This window comes from Camelus ferus, chromosome 20 (genome assembly GCF_009834535.1).
Source record: "Camelus ferus isolate YT-003-E chromosome 20, BCGSAC_Cfer_1.0, whole genome shotgun sequence".
NCBI classification, from domain to species: domain Eukaryota; kingdom Metazoa; phylum Chordata; class Mammalia; order Artiodactyla; family Camelidae; genus Camelus; species Camelus ferus.
The window spans coordinates 13,152,901-13,173,804 of record NC_045715.1 but is presented as its reverse complement, the minus strand read 5'-3'; the positions used below and the strand labels follow the sequence as shown (position 1 = coordinate 13,173,804).

Here is a 20,904-nt window from a genome sequence, read left to right as displayed (position 1 = left end):
TTTTTCTCTTGCTGCCTTTAGAATCATTTCTTTAACTTTGGCCATCCTGATTATAATATGTCTTGGTGTAGGTCTGTTTAGGTGCTGCTTTGGGATCAGCTATGTTTCCTATACTTAGATTATCTGTTTCCTTCTTTAGGTTTGGAAAGTTTTCAGTCATGTTTTCCTAAAATACCTTTTCAATCCCCTTTTCTCTTTCTTCTTCTGGGACCCCTATCATGTGTAGTTTGGCACTCTTTGTATTATCCCACAGGTCCCTTATATTGCTGTCACTGGTTTTTACTTTTCTGTCTACTGTTCTGATTGTTATCCTGTCTTCTAAGTCGCTTACTCGTTTCTCTGCATTGTCTAGTCTGCTTTTGACTGCCTTTAACTTGGCTTAGATAAAAACCATTGAGTTTTCTGTGTTTAATTGGCTCCTCTTTATAGTTTCTATTTCCTTTTTATAGTGTTCTATCTCTATTCATAGTCTCTCATATCACCCCCTTTTGAAGTCATGATCTACTAGACTGTCGAGGTCTACCTCATTGCTTTCAGGGGACTTCTCTTGTTCTTTAATTGGGAGTGGTTCCTCTGCTTCTTTATCTACAGTGGTCTTGAAGGCCTGTTTGCTTGTTTTTCTTTTAAAGTGGGAGTGTTCCTATGTAGACTGTGCATCTGATAGTTTTGTTACAAGAGCTGTTCCTAGTATGGATGGTTGCCATGTCTTTCTTCCATGTGTGTTGGCTGTTACCCTTTGAGTGGGGGGTGTAGTGGGTGTTGTGATCAGAGCCCGCCCTGATTGCTGGTGAGCAGGGCCTCCTTTTTTGTTCTGTGGTTGTCACAGTGTACGTCCACAGGAGATGGCCACTGGGAAGTGCCTTCTGTGGTGTTACCTGTCACTTGTTATGTGGGCTTATAAAGCACTCTTTGTTGACACTGCCTTTGTCCCTGCATAGGGTACGGTCTGCCGGCCTGTTGTAAATACTCATACTCACCCCCACGTTGTGCCAGAACTCTCCTCACTGCCTGTGCTTCCCAGAGGCGCAGGTTCACAGAGGCACTGGAGGGAGCAAATGCACCCTGTCTGGGGCTGTAAACAAACCTCAGTCCTGCCTGTGAAGTTGCAGTGCCCCTGGGTCTGGATGCAGGATTCCACGTTCCCAACTCCACTCAGCAGCAGCGGCTGTGTCCGAGCCCCACCTCTCTTCTCAGAAGAACACACCAACAATGGAGCCAAGTGGAGACAGGGACTGTGGCGCAGCTGTGTGGCGCTTCCCTCCCCACCCACACCAGCACGGGGGTCCCTGCTCTGCTCCGCACATGCCCCTGGCCAGAGCTCACACTGCCCTCCAGTCCCCTGAGGCTGCCCTCGTCCTGGGCTCATTGCCCATCTCTAGCGGCCAGTCCCAGCTTGTCCCTGCAGGTCTGCACCTAGGGCTGGGGACTGCAGGGACCCTCTGTGCCATCTTCTCCCAGCTCTGTCTGCCAAGCAGCCGCCACCCTCTCCCCTGAGCCTCGGAAGCTCTGCCTCTGTCCCCACTGGCCTCCTGGCTGGAGGGCGTCCCAGTGTGAGGCTGCCTTTCTTCCTTTGCTGCTCCCTCCCCACAGGACCAGTCCTGCACCGCTTTTCTTTGTCTTTCTTAACAGATTTTGGGGGAATTCTCCTGTATTTTGAAGTGAGAGACATTCTGCCAGAGTTCAGTAGGTGCTGTGTGTGATTCAGTGGGTCTGCAGATGTAATTCTTGGTGTATTTGTGGGATAGGGTGAGCTCTGAGTCTCTCTGCTCCACCATCTTGGCGCCTCTCCCCTCTGTCTGGAGACAGATACAGATAGATTACCCCACCATACACACACATCCACTGAATTTCTGCTCGCACAGAACTGCTGTGACAAATCACGTACATACTTCTAAACCCTTCAGTTTTACATAAGGCCATTGTAATTTTCTTTTCTTTTCTAATATATTTTATGGTGAGATACATGATTATGAATAAGGGAAAATTATTTCATGTTATTTTTCAATAATCACCAATAGGTGAGGCAGTAGTAGGAAAAAAATTACACTTTAATTAGACGATCCAGCATCTCCAGTTCTTTAAGGCAACAACAAAGAACCCTGTGCACCCTGTCCTGAAAAGCTCATGGTGATACAGACAAGAAACTCCGGGAGGCCGGGGCTCAGACTTGCGCTGTAGGCTGGCAGTGGATACAGCTCTCTCTCCACCAGTGATTAATTTTCAGATGATCTTATCACCAGCCAGAGCAGGAAGAGATTCTGAGGGCGCCTTATAGGGAAGAAAAATCAGCCTTTGAGTTCTGGACACCCGGATGTTTGACTTCTTCAGGTACTCTGCTCATTTGGTGATACCATTTTGTGAGGGATTTTGTTTAGTTTTTCTATCAGTATTTCCCCTCACACTTCAGTAAAATGTAAAATAAACTCACTGGCTGCCAAGATCAAGCTTATAAGTAAACAGTGGTGGAGAGAGCAAAGGCAGAGTGCTCCACGGGAGGCCGTGGAGGGGAGTGAGGGGCCAGCCTTCCCCAAGTCTTTAAACGATCCTCCTTGAAATGACTAATAAAAACAGACTAAAATATCCAAGGGAAAACATAATTTTTAAAAGATTATAAAGCAAAGAGGCCAGCAATGAATATGTGACACAAAATGTTCTGGAGCCGCTTCACTTCTCTCCCTGTCTGTGCTGTTCTGGCTCGGTTTCAGGCTCCAGGATGTGGCTCAAAGGCACTTCTGTCTTTTGGAAATCTGCCTGTGCCAAGAACCATGGGTCCAGAATGCCTCTGGGAGCCTGGCTTGGTTCTGAGGAACTGGCATAGAATCGAGACTACAGAGAGGAAAAAATATATATATATTTTATTCTGAAACCGTCTCCCTCCCCCTCAACTGATTCTCTCTTTCCATGCTCTTCATAGTTTGAGATATCCTGAGGTAGATGGAAAGCGCCCAGTAACGCAGAATGGTGAGAAAAAATTTTCCGAAGTTCTCAGACCAGAATTGTAGGGAAGGACACAAGTTAATCTGCTCATGCCTCCAATGACTCCTTCTAATCTCTGTTCCCACATAACCCCTTCAATCACTGCTCCTCTCAACACTCAGTTGTCTCTCTATGTGAAATCCTACGGTTCTGACAGCCTCCATCATTCATACTGATTCTTTAGATTTTTACTCCAGGATTATTCTTAGAGACTTCAAAGTTTCATATTCTCATCACAGTACGGTATTTGCTTTTTAGAGTTTTATTTGCCATCTATTCAAAGCTAGTATCAGTGCCCCTTTCTTGCTTAACCCTTTCAAAGCACGACATTGTAGGAATCCCTGTACAAATATGGCTGAGAAGGTCATCATAGTCCCTCTTTGCTCCTAGTAATTACACAATAGCACCAGAAGAACCACAGCAAAACCCTCAAAGACAGATAGAATCCAAAAAAAGCAAGGAATTTTGGAATCATAAAAAATTGCTAGAATTCCCTCAGGAGGCAGGGAAAAATGAAACACTGAGAGTGAGCAGCAGAACTCAGAGGGTAATAGCAAAATCATAGTTCTTGAAGGCGAGGGGCTCACCTTAAATTTAAAATTTATAGTATTGTTTGAAAAAAATTTTTTTCTGCTGGAAACACAGTCAACAAGTCATTGGCTGAACCCCACTCTTCACTCTGTCCCAGAGAATCAGAGGAGTGAGGGGTACAGCACAATCACAGTGATGAGCTGTGCTGGTACAAGAGAGCTAGCATCTTTGTGGCAGCAACTAAACATCCTTTTTGTAGCAAAAATTCAAAGGTTACTCAGGTGGCAGCTTCCTCTCTCACGCCAACTCTGTAAAGACACTGATCCTAGAAAATTCAACTCATTCTATGACAAGTAATATGAAAAGAACCAGCCTAGCAACCATATAAAATTCTTACATGAAAACAAATGTGAAAAAAGGCATCAAAACTCACTCCAAAATGAATACTCACAAGAAAAATGCTGACATAGAGATGAAATATTTGACCTCAGAGTTTACTAGTAAGTAAAAAAAATTAAGCAGTATACTTTATAAATTTAGACCACTAGTCAGCAACACTAGAACTCAAAGAAGAAACAGAATTACAACAGGAGGGAACTCAGGCGAAATAGAAGAAAAACCAAAATTAGCAAATAAAGGTAAACATGCAAGGAGCTCTATTCAGGATACACAATGTGGCAAAAATACAGTAAAGGAAACATTGGTAGAAATGAGAAGAGTAAACAAAATGAATTAGAAATACTGAAAGAAAACTGAAAAAAGTTAGAGATAAAATGATAGATACAGAAAGCAAGCAAAACTAAAAATCCAACATACCTACAATTGGAATCCCTGAAAAAAGAAACAAAGACCTACAACAAAATGGAAAATAACATCTTTAAAGAAATAATTCAAGAAAACATCTCCAAAATTAATAGGTCTTGAATTTTTACATTCGGAGGACAGTGTCCTAGGGAACACTGAAACAGGAGTGTCACATACCTATGCTGATAATGTTATTGGAATTTCAAGATTTAAACAAGATCAACATTTCAGTGATCAAGCAAAAAGATTAGGCTACATATAAGAATAAGATAAAACAACCAGGCTGTCTGCATATTTTGTGCAGCCACAGGCAAGGTCAGAAGTCAGTACAGCAACGTACACGAGGTATCCAAAAAAAGAAAGGAAGAGACTCGTGTCTATGTCCAGGTAAACTGTAAACTTATCTTCAAGAATTAAGTTTTAAATGTATAGAACCTAAGCTCCTTTTAAGGAAAATACTAGAGGATAAGCTTCAGCCAACTCAGAGGTAAGTGGGAAATAATAAAATTGGCAGTCAGCATTGAGTTTGTTTACCCCCTAAAATTGCAGAAGGAACAAATGTGGGTAGAATGTGGCAAAAAAAACCCAAAAAACAAAAAAACCTGGAGCTGAAGGAAAGTGGATACATTTTTGGGTTAACTCCTCTGTGATAGCTCAGGGTCAGAGCTTATAAAAGTTCTTAACTCACATACTAGAAGTATAGGCTTATTTAACATACAAAGTAAAATAGAAAGGAAGAAATATTGATAAAGGAAATAACATGGAGGAAGGAAGGGTACAGAAGAAAACACAAGAAAATTGTTACTGTTGTTCATATTAGGGAACTCAGATACTATTTAAAGAAATATGTGCATGTAAGAGACGTCAGCCAAAGCAGGGACCAGCAAACCACAGCTTTGGGGCCAAATCTGGTCCGAGGCCTGTTTTGTTACGGCCTACAAAAGAGGAATGGGGTTTACCTTTTATATAATGGTCGGAGAAAAAGTAAGAAAAGAATGATAATAGTTCATGACGTGAAAACTGTATGAAATTCAAAATTCAGTATCCATAAAAAAGGTTTATTGGACCACTTAGTCATCTGCACATTGTCTAAGGCTGCTTTGTGCGTTACAATGAGAGCTCGCTGTGCAGACCCCGTGGTCTGTGTTTTCTCACTCTAGTGAATTAGAAAAATGATAGACCTAATCTATAAGGACAAAATCTGATTGTTTAAAACAACAGCAAACCATTAGTTACTTAATCAGGAAAGAGAAAGACTGCAATTAAAAACAAACAATGAAACAAAACTCAACAGTAAAGGGAGAATGAACCACACAGGAACTGAGGAAATTAAAGAATCGTAAGAAGACTAAACTGAAGAACTTGGATGAAAAAGATTTTTAAAGGAAAGTATGATTTACACTAAATGACATCAAGAAATACAGAGAATCTAAACAGAACTAGTTCCGTAGAAGCAATGGATAAAATTATCAAAATGCTGTTATTCTCAGCAAAGCTGCAGGTTTAGACACTTTCACAGGGGAATTTAAAAGCAAATAAAACCAAGGCTGTTTAAACTTTTCTAGAGAATAGTAGACAAAAGGAAATCTTAAAATTATTTTTGAAAAAGGGTATAAAATTAATAAAACTTGACAAAGATGTTATGTACACAAATAAAATTATACATTAATCTCACTTATAAACAATGAGGGAACCATTCTAAAAGAAATGTTAGCAAATGCAATCCAAAAGCATATAAAAAGAACAGTTATTTTGACAGAGGAATTTACTCTAGAAGTACAAGGATGGTTCATTACTAGGAAGTATGTTAATATGTAGTTTATAATGTTAGAGAAAAATGATGATCATTTCCATATATGATGAAAAGTCATTTGGCAAAATACAATAGCCATTCTTTACAAACACAGTCAGTTAAATAAGAATGGATGGACACCTTTTAAACACAGTAAACGCGAATTGATCTCAGTCCAGAAGCCAGCATCATGCTTCGTGGAGATATACAAGAGGCATTCCTATTAAAATCAAGATCGAGACAAGAATGCAGACTATCACCTCTATGTTCCCACAAAGTACTGATATTACTGATCAACACAGTTACACAGGATAGAGGAAAATCAGAAGCATAAACATTATAAACTAACTGTGTGGATATGAAATGATGGCACATTAGAAAATCCAAGAGAATCAACTAAAATACTACACAGAGTGAGAGAATTTAGGGAAGTTACAGGATATAAACATTAATAAATAGAAAGTGATAAATTATTTTATGTACAAAAAGCAAATAGAACACAAAAAGGGAAAATGTTTGAAACAGCACAAACAAGCAAAATTGTATCTCCAGAAACAAACTAAAAAAATGTACAAACACACATGAAGAAAAAGTAAAACGAATGTGAAGGCAAAGATGGACTTTTCAATAAATGGTGTTAGTATAACTCATCTGGGGGAAAAGGTTGAATCTATCCTTCACACCAAACATCAGGAACAATTACAAATGAAACTTTTTTAACATTAAAGAAGTAAAGGTTTAAAACCAGTAGGAAAACATGGGGAAAGTCATTTGTAAATCTGAAGTGAGGAAGTCTTTTTTAACCAGCAGCTCAAAATCCAAATTGTAAAAGACAACGTAAGAAAACAGAAAAGAAACTTCTGCAAGTAAAAACAGCAAAACAAAACATCACAGATAAAGTCAAGAAACAAATATAAATTGGGGGAAAAGAACTACAATTTGTATCACAGGCAAGAGTTTTTTTCTTAATATATAAACAACTTCTTAATAGTCAAAGGCAAGCAGTTAAATAGAAAAAATAAACAGATTGGAGAGTTCACAGAAGAAAAGCTTATAAAAACACTAAAACATATGAAAAATGATCAACCTCATTTAAAATAGAATAAAACTGCATAGATCTACCCCCCCCCCTTTTTTAAACCTATCAGATTAACTCAAAAGCCAGTTTATAAGTCTTCTTTGGTGAAGCTGAGGGGAGGCAGGCACCACGTGCTGCCGACTGAAACTCGCACCAGCACGGAACTCTGCGGCCCTGGCACTGGCAGACCCTGCTCTCACCTCTCTGGCTGGATCCTGGTCTGTTAGAACTTGTAGGCTTGTTACCTTTGACCACAAGTAGTCTTTTATAAGGCTTACAGATCTTTTCCAGATTATCCCTAGTGTAAATGATTTTATTTACTTTTGAGTGTTATCATGTGAAAAAGCTTGGGAAGCCCCGAAATAGTACAATTGCTACAAACAGCAATTTGATCATAGCTATGAAAAATTATAAATTTGTGTAACTTTTGATGCATTTTCAATCTGCGACTTAATCCTGTGGATATACCTGTCTATGTGTTCGATGAAATATATTCAAGGTTATTCACTGTATCAGTATTTGTAGTAGTAAAACTTTGGAAGCAATCCAAATGTTCATCAAGAGTCTACTAGGAATTAGATAAATTATGATCATACAAACAGTGGGACACTAGGCAGTGGCACTTAAAAAAAGAGAAAAACCATAAACTGATATAGAAAAATCTCCAACTAAATTATTAATTGGAAAAAAAAAGATTGTGCAGAACAGTGTATGCAGTATGCTAACTTTTGTTTAAAAACAGAGAATTAATAATGCTTAAGGGATCAATCCAAGAAGAGGATATAACAATTGTAAATATACATGCACCCAACACAGGAGCACTTCAATGTGTAAGGCAGTTGTTAACAGACATAAAGGGAGAAATCGACAAGAACACAGTAATAGTGGGGACAGTGAATGGGTACAGTGCAGTGACTAAGCACGAACCTTAGCATCAGATATCAGAGCTCATGCCCCAGCTCCACAAATTACAAACATCTTCTGTGTCTCAGTTTCCTCACCTCAATCAGCTTAATGCCAAGCCCATAGGGGTGTTAGAATCATGAGATGCTGCTTGCCAGGTGCCAGGCAAATAAATAGCACGTGCCAATTAAATAGGTGATACTATGTTTTTCTTTTGTCATCCTGACCCACCTCAGAGACATCTAGCACACAGTACATAAGAAGAGGAAAACTGCAATCTAAAGACAAAGTCCTAGAACTAATGCATAATATTTAGATTGAAGGGAAGGCTGAGGATAATTTTTTGGAAAATTTTCTTTTCATCCATCACCAGATTCCATTTCAGGGCTTGAAGGTCAGAATTGGTATCATTTTCTAACTTCAGAGGTTCATTATATCCTTTCCAAACTCCATGAAACATCAATCATGTTTTATGTTTTAGATCTTGACTGTTAGAGGAACACTCTCTTTTTCTCCCAAATAGTACAAGGTCACACATTACAAAAACCTTACAATTCACAGGAGAGAAGCTGGTGAGGGGCTGCAGCTGTCCCAGATTTTCCTGATGAAAGCTTTGCTTCTCTCCCTTGCCCCAGTACCATTAAATGTTCATTTGGTAAATTTTATTTTACTATAATAATTCAAATTAAGTTCGGAAGTGTAACCATCTTGCTTGCTGCTGCTCTTGCTGTCTCTAAACCTTCTGGTAAAAGGCTTTTATACAATTTGCCAAAAGGCAGATATTCTTAAGCTGCCTTCCTGCTGTTTGAGTTCAGTTCCTCAAAATAAATGTGGAGTCCACAATGACAGCATCTTTCAGTGCCAATAAGTGGAATTCTGCTGCCCTAGCCACATCTCTGGAGCCCCCGCTATCTGATTATGGGCTTCTGGGGGATGAGGTGCTACTTTGTTTCAGTTTCAATATGTTCCAAATCTGTGGGGAGACCACAGTGATGAAATGTTATTGCTAATGAACATAAAATTAAATAATCTGCTATACCAATGCAAGCCTCAGATTATTAAATGTGTCACAGCAGATAGACCATCTGTCATGATATAAACTGTTTTGAATAAAAATATATGTCTGGGAATTTGTAACAAATTTCATGACATGGTAAAAGATTTGTAGCCCAGTGACAGAGATACAAGGTAGATAGATGCGTATCATTAGAAATGTGCACATGCACATCTGTCACTAGAAATCTATGTGTATCTGGGTCCTCATTTCATCAGTTCTGTAATAGGGATAATGACATCTCATAGTGTAGGGACAGAGACATGCTATGTAAGTACAGGTATAAAAACGGATTTGAGAGAGTCAGTTAAGAGTTTCATTCCATGTGTCTCCGTCAGAATGTAAGAAAAGTTTTTTAAAAAGTGTTTTCAGAGCCTGGGTATCCCTTTTTGTAAGCATTCATTACAGCATCGTTAAAGTTCTGCTTCTGTCTTGAGGCAAAACTGATGATCTAGCCAGGCTTGCAGAACTGACTAATTGGATAAACTGAGCATTGTAACTGTAGTGACGTCAGGAACCTTGGCGGGAAAGGCAGCTTAATGCCATCTTTTCAACCAAATGCTTTTGATAGAAATACGTTATAACTTGGGTTTCTGGACTCTGCTTACTGACCATGCCCTGGTTCTTTTCTTCAGGGACTCTGTTGGGTGCATTTCGTGTCAGCTGGAAAGGCTATCAGAGAGACACGAAAAGCCGCTATTCCGGGGTGTATAGATTTGTCACTTATTTATATCATATGATATGACAACACTGAGTATAACTAGTTCCAGTACCACATATAAACGCTGAAAGTGGATTATTTTTATTTTACATTATGTTAAACTTGGATTCTACTAAACTGAAAGCTGCCACCATTTTTCTAGAACCGCCTATTCTATAGCAGGTGTACGTTCCTTGAAAGCAAAGACAGTGCCTTACTCGTCTTTGTATTTCTGTCAGTGCCTACGTAATGATTTCCATATACAAGATTTCTAATAAATGCTTGATGGATGTGTTAATGGTTTCTTTCGAAAGTCCTTCTTGATAACACACATAATTAAAGGAACATACTACTTGGTGTTATAACTTATGTGCAGATTTGCATTGTTTAATAAAGCATAAAATTCATGAAATGGTTGGAGATTGCTATGTTTTTATGTGGCTTTGATGTAGCCCATTCCCACAGGAATAGATGGAAATATGAATTTAATTAATGTTTCTTTCTAGGTCAGTTTTTCTGGAGGAATTTGTCAATGCTTAAGCATCAAACACCAGTGCTACATGACTCCTTCCAGTATTTTTCCAACTGATCTCAACTGCCAAGTGATTCCATGTTCATTAGAATGCTGCACTATAAAGTTCCACTTTTTGTTTCCTAGCACCACAGCAGTATTATGGAGGACACAATTCACACTCCATCCTTCTCAGAGCTTTAAGAAACTTTGAAGCTACTCATCACTTTTCTTTGAAGTCTACTAAAAAGAAATAGCCAAAGAAATGATATCATTTTGAGTAAGAATTGCTTGCTTTCTCTGTCTTTTTTCTTTTCCTTTCCTTCCTTCCTTCCTTTCTATCAATCAATCAATCAATCTAATTGAGATAGGTTTATTCAGCTGATTAGAGCTGGGAATCCTGAAGGCTAAGCCCACTACTAACACATAACATACGGTTCTATGACCACGAGCAGCTCTACTGACCATGGGGATCAGGCTTGATCATACATGTTCTTCTACTCCCGGTCACCAAAGGGTTGGGTGATGAGTCAGCACACATCGTCACTATAATAGAGTCCCTGCCTGGTTGAACTTTCATTCTTATAGGAAAAACTATCAATAAATCAGTAAACAAACAAATAAGAGAATGTCATATAGTAGTAAGTGCTTTGAAGCAATAATACAGGGGATTGGGACAGAAAATGACTGATGGGAGAATTTTAGATAAAGGGGCTCAAGATGAGCTGTTCATGGCAAAAGAAATGGCAACAATGTGTAAACAGCTGCTCTGGGCCAGGTAACCTGATGTGCATTTTAAGTGCTTGACTTCCTTTGCTTTGAACAATAATCCTAAGAGACAAATGTTCTTCTTCCAATTTTAACACACAGGGCAGTGAATGTTTAGAAAGACCATGTGATCAACATTTAACAGCTGATCTGTGGTGCACCTTGTCAATGTTTATCACATTGTGCTGGCGCTCTGGCTCCTCTGCCTTCACTGTAACATTGCTTAAGGACTGGAACACGTATTTCAGAAGCTGAAAACGTAATTTAAAATCTCAGCACGTGTTTGTTAAATGAACAAATACATGAATAAAAATTTTTAAAAACAAGAAGGAAATTCATCATTAGAGGAAGAATTATTCTGAAAATTCATGAAAAAGCATAACTCATAAAATGAGTGGAAGGTTATTCTGTAACATGCTCTCCTTCTCCTATCTGTTCACATTCTCATATGATGATGGAAAAATGTATCTACAAAATAGGAACAAAAAGTCATAAAACAAGGTGAATCATGGATTCAATTTAAAAAGAGAGCTGGTTGGTTTTATAAAAAACCTACAAGGTAGTTTAAAATACTGTAACATATTTAAAATCCAAATTGGAGGATTTAAAAACTTTAAAAAGGGGTAACAACACACTGCTCCTCAAACTTTATCAACCTAAGTATCTGAAAACTAAACAAGGAAACTGAGCATTTGGATTTGTAGCACAATTAATAAATTCAACACAACAGCCCATAAGAACCACATAAAGAAAAAAACTATAAAATTTATAAAGGATACCAGGAAAGATTAATCAACAATGAGACATGTTCTTGTGAGAGAGTGACTGTTATAAATGCATCAGTTCTGATGTATTAAATTTACAGGTTTAAATGTTCCAAATAAAACTCAAATATATTTAATTCTGGGGAATCTGACAAAGCATTCCTGAAGAATTTTTGGATACATTAGGAAAAACATGAATAGAGAAGACATAGGAAGGGCTATTAGGCATTGGTAAGTTTTAAAGCTGTAAGAAGACTGCAGTCTAATCCTGCACATTGTAGGTACTCAGTCTGTACTTCGTAATTGATTGATTTTCCTTCTGGAACCTTATGAAGGCCTAGGGCAGAACCCAGTAACAGGATCACTTCCCTTAACTTCAACCTAGTGTGTTCTTCCATTAGGTTTAGAGAAATGAAACCAACCAATTTTTCATTCTTGGAATGAAAAATTCACATTTTGGCTTGATTTTGCATATGTGACAAGCCAAATTTAAGAGAGTGCTTATAATCAGATATGAAATCTTAAGTAGGTTTACAGAGAGAATTAGTTTTGCCCTTATCATCACCATTCCCCTCCAGAACAGACTAACACAGTAAAAACTGCAAATAATTTGTTGAAGCTCTTTCTAGGTTTCAAAGATAGATGAAGAGTTTATTACCATCTCTAGAGAGTGCTCTTAAAATTCAACCTCACTTTGTCCAACTTTCTTCTTAGGTAATGGAGTTCCAGAGCTGTGGAAAGGACAGCTTTGTGCACGGGAACCCTGGAGTGTGGGGATGTTAGTGTTAGTGAAGGGGGTTTAAACAGCACTCTCTCCTGTCCTTCTGCCTTCTAGCCCCTTCATAACCACCTGACACTCCTCCACTGGGATGACAAGGAGCGACTGCTGTGGTCAGCAAGATAATGGAATGCAGTCCTTTTGGCCAGCCCCATACTATTAACCAAGTTGAAGACGGATGGAAGTGAGAGAAGAGGAGATAAGAGAAGAGTTGCTTCCTCAAGGCTATGCTACACAAGTTGTTATCTAAATTACAGGCTGTACCCACCTGCTTCCTCAGGAAAATGAAACGTAATCTCTCTGCATTGTGCTTAGGTCTGCAAAATTTAAGAGAATGGAGATGCATTTTCCAACCAGAAGAGTTTAGAGGAAGGCTCTTCTCTCCCACCCTACAGGAAAGGTCCGTGTAAGGCCCAGTCCCTCTCTAGTCTGTGCTGTGTTCACTGACATCAGGGGTACCGTTCAGCAACCTGGCTGAACAGCAGAGTTCAGGGCTGGGCCTGCAACGGGAACCTTGTTGAGGAATAACAAGGTGAGCTGTTATTGCTATAAAAAGAAAAACATGCTTGCTCATTCACTGCAGAACTGTAGGAAAGAAAAAAAAACTTCACAAAGACAACAGGCTGACTACAAAAAAATGGAATTATCTTTTGTTCATGCATATTCCATTTGGTAAGAGAAAAATTATATGCTGTTGGGCTTGGTACCCTTTAAAACACTGAAAAATCAATCAATCAAATAAATTAGGTACTTTGGAATTTTACAGTCGATGCCAAGGACATGCCATAGCGATTGCTTATGAATTCAGAACTATTTTTTAATAAGATATATTGCATTAAAAACATTTTGAAATGATTTGAAACAACACAATAAAAATAAACGTGGAAAGAGAAATAACAGCAGGGGCCTCATTCGGGAGGGGAAAGAAATCTATGCAAAGCTTGGCCCTGTTCAATTTTAAATGTGGTATCAGGGATTTATTTTTCAAAAGAAACTTCAAAGAGTCAAGTCGGCTAAAGCCCATGGGTGACCTTGTACAGCGTGGGGATAGTCTTCGCCACATACTTCTCAGCCTGAGAATTCGCTGTGCAGAGCCATTCACTCCTCCCCGGCCAACGCCCCTCTTCCCTGGCAATTTAAGGTCGGTCCTTGTACTAAAGCCCGGGGCAAATGCTCCATGGACTTAGTTACCAATGTGAAAGCAACACTGTGCATTTTTTTTCTTATCAAGCTATCTGTCCAGCTATCTAGAGTTGCAACTATTCATTTATGGACTGATTGTCATTTGTGGATGTTTGCATACATATTTTAACCCACAAAAGTATCAGTTGCTTTGTATGCTTTATCTTAACAGAGCTTTAACATCCAGAGCTATCTATTGGGTCACATGTTTTTGTACTCTTCAAGTGCAAAGCCCAACATATATAAACCAAATGTGCTACATGATGCCAGAATACCCCCTACCTAGCTCTGCAAGAATAAACAGATTCTATTCAGTGTGATTTAGTGGAAACAAGTATTTTAGTCATAATCTAATATTTTAAAAAGATGTTAATCCATATGTTACATTTGGGAATTCTCTTTATCAGACATTTGATTATTCATGATGTTTAATTTCTTAACTCTTTCTGGTAACAGAGTTTATTTTACACTAATGTGACATCTACTTATTTAAAATAGTCATGTCTTAGTTATGTCATCTGACAAACAGTATCATGATACTTGAAATGTGTTTCGGGGATCCTTAGGATAGAGCACAGGGCTCTCTATGTTAATGTAAATGGAAACATTTTGGTTATGGGAAAATCACCATCAGAAAAATAGAGAGGAGAGAGCAGACACTCATAGAAGGGGGAGCCCCTGCATCATGGTGGACACTGAATCCAAGAAGATGGAGACAATAGGGAACATTTCCTAGAGGCAAGAAGGTGGGACTGGCAAAGGATTAAGAACACAATAGCTATCTCTATTGTTCTGCAATATAACAGCACTGTGCAGCCCCAGGCCTTCAGTGATGTCTGCTGTACACTTTAGAGCAGTGGCATTTGGGGAATTGAAAGTCACATGGCTTTCTCCAGTGTTAAGACAGAATGTTGAAAGAAAGAGCATATTCAAGACATCAAGTGTGGAGACAGAACAGAAGCAGGACATAAAGCTGGTAATTAGGAGAAACACTGTCCCCTAAAGAGTACTTAGCAACAGTGGGTGAGATGCTGGGTATCCCATTTTACATGGGATAGGGGTGTAAACCTTGAGAAGATCCCAAAATGTGCAGGTTACATTAGGTTATCTCAAAACCCTAGTAAAATTCTATTTAGGGAAATACAAAAACATAAGGGAAAGAAGAAATTTATTGTAACTGAAGTAAAACCTCAGTGTCCTGATTTTACTAATCTGAACACAGATGAAGGTGGGTCAGAGGGCAGTGAATCCGCAAACTCTGTGGAAAGGAAGGCTACAATCGGCACCGAAGTGAAAGGTGAGGCTCCGGGAACAACTCGGTCCCTATACACGGTAGAATGTATTCATTCTAACTTGAAGACGTGGGAGAACCCTACCTTCCTGCCCTTATACTTTTGCCAAAACTTAAAGCACTAGTTACTCGTGGGTGTGAAATAGTCATTTATGATTAAATTATGTTTCTATTAACAAACTAGAAGGGTGTGATGTTTGTGAAGCCAGCCCCCCTGGGATTATCAGCTGAGTGACACGGGACCAGTTACCAACCAATCTGAACCTTAGTTTCCTAATCTGCAAAATCCTACACTAACAGGCAACTGGGCAACTGCTGATGGGGTTAAATACAAAAAGTATCTAATCCAGATCCTGCTTGAACAGTGATCCATTTAAACCCCCTTCCTCTTTCCTCTGGGCGTCATCACCAGAAGTTCCCAAGGAAGAGGGCAGTCCAGGTAGGAAACAGCGGGCTAGGCCGCGACTCACAGGGTATTAGCCGCCACAGCTGGGATCGGGCGGCGAGGGCTGGGGGAACTAGTACCAGAGAACAGTCAGGAGGTCCTGGAATACGGCTTGACTTTCAGGGTTCAAAGTCAGGAAAAGTCTCAGAGACTTTCTGGAAAAGTAATCAAAGTCTGTGGATCTAATAGCCAGAAATCTGAACAAGAGGGCAATAAGGTGTGCAAGAAGGGGTCGGAGTAATTTTTTAAGATACAGAGACTGAATGCTTGGTAAAGGGAAAAAAATTTTTTTTTAATTCTTTGCCCTCGCCAGTCTGCTGTTGGGAAATTCCAAAACCTGGAAAGTGCATCTCATTAGAGCCATTTCAAAAAGCAGCTCCCGACTGGCTCACCAATGGAGACACCACGCTGGAATATTTTTTGAGTCATTATCAGGACCAAATTTTATTACTTCTCATGATTACCTTAGGTAATCATTAGTATCCCAGTTCTTACTCAATCTTCACAATTACTTTCCAGAATCAACTGCATCTCTTCCCTCATGCCACAGCCTCGACCAAAACCTGAATACTATGACCCCATACAAAGAGTACTGTACCACGAGTAGGACCAGTCTGGCTTTTTTTCCTTTCCCTTCCAAACTTTCTAATCTTCTACCCGCCTTGTTCTAAAAGCTTCTGGGTTAGACTTTGGGCTTTATGACTGAGATTTGTCTTTGGCGAGGCTTAATTTCTTGGCCAATTCTACATGGTTTCTAGAGGACCAGATGGCAATTGTATGGCGGGAAGTGCCTTGCAAAGTGTAACTGTTAAGCGAGTAGAAGCTACTCTATACGGGACAGTTTTGAGGGTAAGTGGTAGGTGAGTGCTTCTCCTAGAGGTAAAAGAAAGCTTTGTGTTCTTTCTTCAGCATCTTCCTACTTCTCCTTTCTGCTCTTGTCTGTACACAGATATTTGTTTATGCTTAGCCCCGGATTTGTCTAGGAGCCTCTGCTAAGTATGCACGTTGGTTTTTTTCCTCCCTATAGGAGGAAGGAATGGTGACTAATTGAAAACGTTACTTCTCCCTGCAATGGCCAGTACAGTGCCCTCAGGCACCATTTTTCTTTTGATGCTTTTGGTAACTAAAGGGTGACTAGAAAGGGTGACACACAGAATTCCAAACCTGGTTTTCAAAGAATTCCAAACCTGGATTCAGGAAAGTATTTGACCATTTTAGAGGACGGTCTTAAGAAGCCAATGCCAACTCTTCAAGATTTTACCGTCGGATTATCAACTGAAAAGTGTCCTGGATATCATTACAGCACCAAGATGTTAAACCAACATTGTCGTCCAAGAGGGTGAGAAGACATTATGATGTGCTTATAAAAAATAAATGTATTAAATTAATTTTATAGGTAGTACCTAAAATAACCATTTCTGCTACTGAAGTCTATGTATCTCGGGCAAATGTACCTTGGTTCCTTTCAAGAGCCTTATGACCCATATCGACACCAATGCCTTGTGTATAATAGGTCCTCAATAATTTTTGTTAAATTAATAAGCCAGTAAATAAAAATGTTTGCATAACTTGGGTCAGTGGTTTCTCATTTCCCAGATTTAATAATTTAAGAGGATATTATACTTATGAACTGAGAAGATCCTTATATGCTTTTACAGGCATCCACATATCCAACACTGGGAAAAGCACTGCACCTGCCGTCAGACACCTAACTCTCTGGCCTGCCACTAACAAATGTTGCGACTTCAATTTCTTTGTCTCTAAATCTAAAGACCTGACCTGAACATTCTATTCTTCTACATACCATATAATTATATACCAACACATACAGGCAAACAGATCCTGGATGATTTTGAGGGAAAATCTTGGAGTCAGCTGATAGTACAGGCCAGGTGTGGGCTCCATGTTTAAAGGTGTGATTCAAGTTCCTGACAGTATCTTTAATGCAGGAGAAATTTGGAGCTAATTATATTTTTAAAAAGTGTGACCAGGTTCTCTTGTTTAAATACTGGTAGGGGCAATAAACTTTCTGTGTTCTGTTGCTGGGAACTCAAGCCAAACCTTACACCTCCCGCTGCTCCCAGACCTCCTAAATTACAGAGAAGTGGGGTGTGGTTTTGAAGAGATAAGGAAATAAAGAGGAGCTGAGTTCTCCAAGGAGAAGCAATGGCTGCTGTGGTGGAGATGACCCGATTAAGAAAAAAGATATCAGAGAAGAGAAGCAGCCACAGCTGGAAGCAGCCCCTGCGTGTGGGACGGGAGAGTACCTGACTCTGTGGCTCAGATTCTCGAAGACATCCTGTAACCATTTCTCCCCGTCCTCTCTTCCCTCCCTCCCCTGACCCCTTCCCCCAAGACGTGAAGAGATCTCATTTGGCAAACTGGCACGGGATCTCTGGGATGCCGCGGGCAGAAGGCACTGCAGTCTGAGGTCAGTGGAGCTGCGGGATGGGGTGGAAGTGGGATGTCACAGAAATGTGTACATCCCTCTGTGCCGGATCCTGTGTGACAGACTCTTACATACCTTGTCACTCTATTCTTTAAAAATGGTCTTCCTAAGTATTAAATCTTTTCAAACAGAGAGAAAATGATATGACATAACTATACTCACAAATTCAACACAGATTAATATTAATATGAATGCTAATATTTTGTGACTTGATAATGATCTTTTTTTGTTAATGTAGAAATAAAATCTTACACACTCAGTTAAAATACTGCCTCTTCAGCCATCCAGTTACATTTCCTGTCTCCCTATTCACCTGAAGAACAAAGGCACAGTTGTCCACCTGTCAGAAGCCCAGCATCTGAGGGGGGAGTCAAAGCTGACCACACAGTGACCAGCAGGAGCAATGCCGTGACCAGGCCAGGGTAACTACTGGCAAGAGATATCCAGGGATGGGAAGCTTTGGAAGAACCTATAAATGTGCCCTGAGAAAGAAAGGGTAGCAATGGTGCATCTGCCAGGTCCAGTTGGGACCAATGTCCAGATTATAGTCATATCAGAAAAGCGACACTATTTCTGCCCTTTACTCTCTCCCTTTCTCGAAGAGTGCACAGGTCTTTTAAATTAAATCTATATCACTGATACAGTCATGGTCCCAACAGGAAACAGATGGCACTCTCAAAACAGTATAATTTGAGGAGGATTTATTTACAACAGGCTGTTCACAAAGATACAGGGATAGGGAAACCGCAAGAGACAGCAAGGTAACCCAGGGCGAAGAGCAGCTGGGTAAGGCACCTCCAGGCCCACAGAGATGAGGGGAGGGAGCACTTCCTGGGACCCAGAAGGAGAGAGACTGAAGCAGAGTCTCCTCCTCTGAGAGGAACAGTAAACTGCTGTGGGACACAGCCAGCCTACCACTCGGGCTGAATGCCAGGAGAATAATCTCCTAACATCAATTTCCTAACTCAGTCATCCCCTGCTGCGACTCCATCATGAAGCCAGAGGGCACTGGAACCCATTTACATAAATCTACACAGGTCAGCCATAAATTTACATGCCAATAATATTTTAGCAGCATTACAAAGTTTTGTTATGTGGTATTTTATTGTTTAGTTCTAAATACTCTGCACGTTCTGTCGCCACTCCTTTGACCCAAGGATTATTTGCAAATTAATTTCTAAATTTTCAAATTTGTAACTTTATGGCTATCTTTCATAATTGAGTATCAGAATATCAATTGCTTTAAAATTGGAAAACATGGTCTCTCATATAATCTTTTGTTATTTCTTGAGTCTTTTGTGATTTAATAGTCATTTTAAAAATGTTCAGGGAGAGAAGCAAGACGGCAGAGTAGAAGGACGCTTGTAGCTCACCCTCTCCCACAAATACACCAAAACTCACATCTACGGGCCCACTCAGCCAACCAGAGCAGCTGCCGAACTCCGACAGAGCATCGCCCTCTGAAAAATGTTCATTGTGTGGTGGGTAAGATTGTATAGTTTCTAAGTGTTGATTACACAGTCCAATATATGCCTATTAAATCTAGTTTATTAATTTTGCTGTTCAAATTTTATATATTCTGACTTTTCTCTTTAATATGTTTTTCTAAGAATTTTAAAGCTTTATTTGCCTGGTGGTATGGTTCTTCTGAGTTTGGTCAACGTTTTTAACTTTGCATTTTTAAGTTTCTTACCATAATTCTGTCAATCTATGTGTTTATATAATGTACAATTATGTAACTAAAATTAAGCTAAGTGCCAGAAGAATTTAGCATAGATAGCTATGTAAATCTTGCAAACATTTCCTTCTATTGTTATAATAATCTAATCCTCTTTGTCCTTAATGAGTCTTTTGTCTTTAATAACTTTTTCTGGGAATTCTATTTATCTGCTATTAACATAGCTGAACAAGTTTTATTTTTTGACAGTATTCTCTCAGATCTATTTTTCAGCCTTAAATTTTCAAATCTTTTGTGTACATTTTTAGGTATCTCATAAGCAGCACATAGATAAGATTTTACTCTACACTCTGGTCACTGAGGAAAAAAATAAGCCATTTAAATCTGTTCATTTTTATTGAGATTACTTATATATTTGGAATCCTTTTTTCCCTGCAACTTATGGTTTTCTTTGCTTTACTCTTCTCCTTTCCTGCCTTCTATTGGATTGACCAAATTTAATTCTTTCCTCTCTCTCCCTCACTCGCTCCCTTCCTTCCTTCCTTCTTTCCTTTTAACTCTTTTATACTGGGTTATAATTTATACATTTATTGATTTGATTTCTAGTTTCTTATGGCATTCTTAATTCAATAATGTATAAAGCTAAGCAGTTTGTCTACTATCACAAAAATAAGGACATGAAAATACTTTAAACTTTCCATTTTGTTATTACTAATTTGTGTATTATTTCCACCTTGTTCCCAAACACCACCAAAATTATTTAATTACTATGGCTGCTTAGAACTGATGCATCCTTAGTTTTACCCATCAGTTTGTTTGTTCACTTTTGCTTCATGATCATTTTTGATTCTTGAACTTTTGTTTCTTCCTTTGGGTTGAATCCCTCTCTACTGATGTTCACTCTTCTGTAGTTTTCACAGCAATGGTTTGTGAATGGTAAATTCTCCCAATATTTTTTTTCCTAAAATTCTTATTATCTCACTTTTACTTTTTGGAATAGTTTGGCTGGTGTTGAAGTTCCAAATTCACAGTTATTTTCTCTTAGTTCTTTGAAAAATCTCATTTCTTTGTCTTTTGACTTCTTTGCTAATTTTTATTTATTGTAAGTAATCTGCCTCATCTGCTGGATTGCTTTTAAGATTTTGCAAGATTTCAGTTCCTTCAGTGTCATCACATATGTTTAGATGCAGAATTGCTTTT

General features: G+C 39.1%; 2 long non-coding RNA genes across 14 annotated transcripts in view; one reads left to right on the top strand and one right to left on the bottom strand.

The window, feature by feature from the left end:
• Window positions 1–17,145, top strand: part of LOC116658215 — a 309,670-nt gene extending 292,525 nt beyond the window's left edge. For 12 of the 13 annotated variants that reach the window (XR_004313452.1, XR_004313449.1, XR_004313448.1 and 9 more), the window contains one exon: window positions 12,717–17,145. This is a non-coding gene — a long non-coding RNA (uncharacterized LOC116658215). Of the gene's footprint in view, window positions 1–10,496; window positions 10,912–12,716 lie in introns of those variants that run through there. The other variant, XR_004313453.1, reaches the window with a different exon arrangement.
• The window catches only part of LOC116658217, a 365,338-nt gene that overhangs the window by 4,515 nt on the left and 339,919 nt on the right, over window positions 1–20,904 (bottom strand). The window lies entirely within an intron of this gene.